The sequence below is a fragment of the Cebus imitator genome, unplaced genomic scaffold (genome assembly GCF_001604975.1).
Source record: "Cebus imitator isolate Cc_AM_T3 unplaced genomic scaffold, Cebus_imitator-1.0 Scaffold572, whole genome shotgun sequence".
NCBI classification, from domain to species: domain Eukaryota; kingdom Metazoa; phylum Chordata; class Mammalia; order Primates; family Cebidae; genus Cebus; species Cebus imitator.
The window spans coordinates 107,766-108,981 of NW_016107887.1; positions in this window are offsets into that span (position 1 = coordinate 107,766).

Sequence of the window (1,216 nt, forward strand, 5' to 3'; positions counted from 1 at the left end):
GAAAGTCCTGGTCTCAGCGGACTTTATTAAGCAAAAGGAGAGTACTGAACTCAAGTGTCCACCTCACAAATTGAATACCAGGCCACCACACAAGTTGAAGAGACCCAGCTCCTCCCCAGCATAAGGCGTGAATTCCTGGTGGCTCCACCCCCATTCTTCCAGTGCACATGCGGGTCCTCAGTCTGAGCCTCTCTACATTGTTTTATTTTCCTTATTGTGCACGTGTTAAGGGACGGAATTTTTCACCTGGGCATGTTTAGGCAAACCCCCTATGCATAATGACCCGGACGGCACTTGGCTGTCTCCTGCCTCTATCACTAGCGGAAGTCAACTAGCTGTGCTGGCTTCTGCTTGTGTCTGCTTTCCACATACATTTTAAAAAAAATTTTAGCTGCTCTGTCTATGGGGTAGCCATTCGTTATTTCTTTACTTAATAAACTTGTTTTCACTATGAAAAAAAAATTTTGTCTTTGGCCAGGCACAGTGGCTCACTCCTGTAATCCCAGCACTTTGGGAGGCTGAGGTGAATGAGTCTCCTGAAGTCAGGAGTTCGAGACCAGCCTGGCCAACATTGTGAAACCCCGTCTCTACTAAAAATACAATAATATTAGCTGGGCGTGGTGGCAGGCGTCTGTAATCCCAGCTACTGGAGAGGCTGAGGCAGGAGAATTGCTTGAGCCCGGGAGGCAGAGGTTACACTGAGCCAGGATCCTGTCATTGCACTCCAGCCTGGGCAACAAGAGCAAAACCTTATCTCAAAAACAAAATTTTTGTTAAGGCCAGTGTTGTGACTCATGCCTGTAATCTCAGCACTTCGGGAGGCCTAAGTGAGAGGATTGCCTGAGCTCAGGGGTTTGAGATCAGGCTGGGAACATGATGAAAACCTGTCTCTAGAAAAAAATACAAAAATTAGCTGGGCAGGGTGGTGTGCGCCCGTAGTCCCAGCTACTCTGGAGGCTGAGGTGGAAGGATCAGTTGAGAGGGTGCAGTGAGTGAAGATAGCGCCCTGCCCTCCAGCCCAGGCAACACAGGGAGACCCCATTTCAAAATAAGATAGGGTCTCACTGTTTTGCTCAGGCTGGTCTCAAACTCTCGGGCTCACGTAATCCTCCTGCCTCAGCCTCCCAAAGGGCTGGGATTATAGGCATGAGCCACCACACCTGGCCCTTTCCACATATTTGAATATTTGGTCATGGAAACTGCAAATATGTTATAT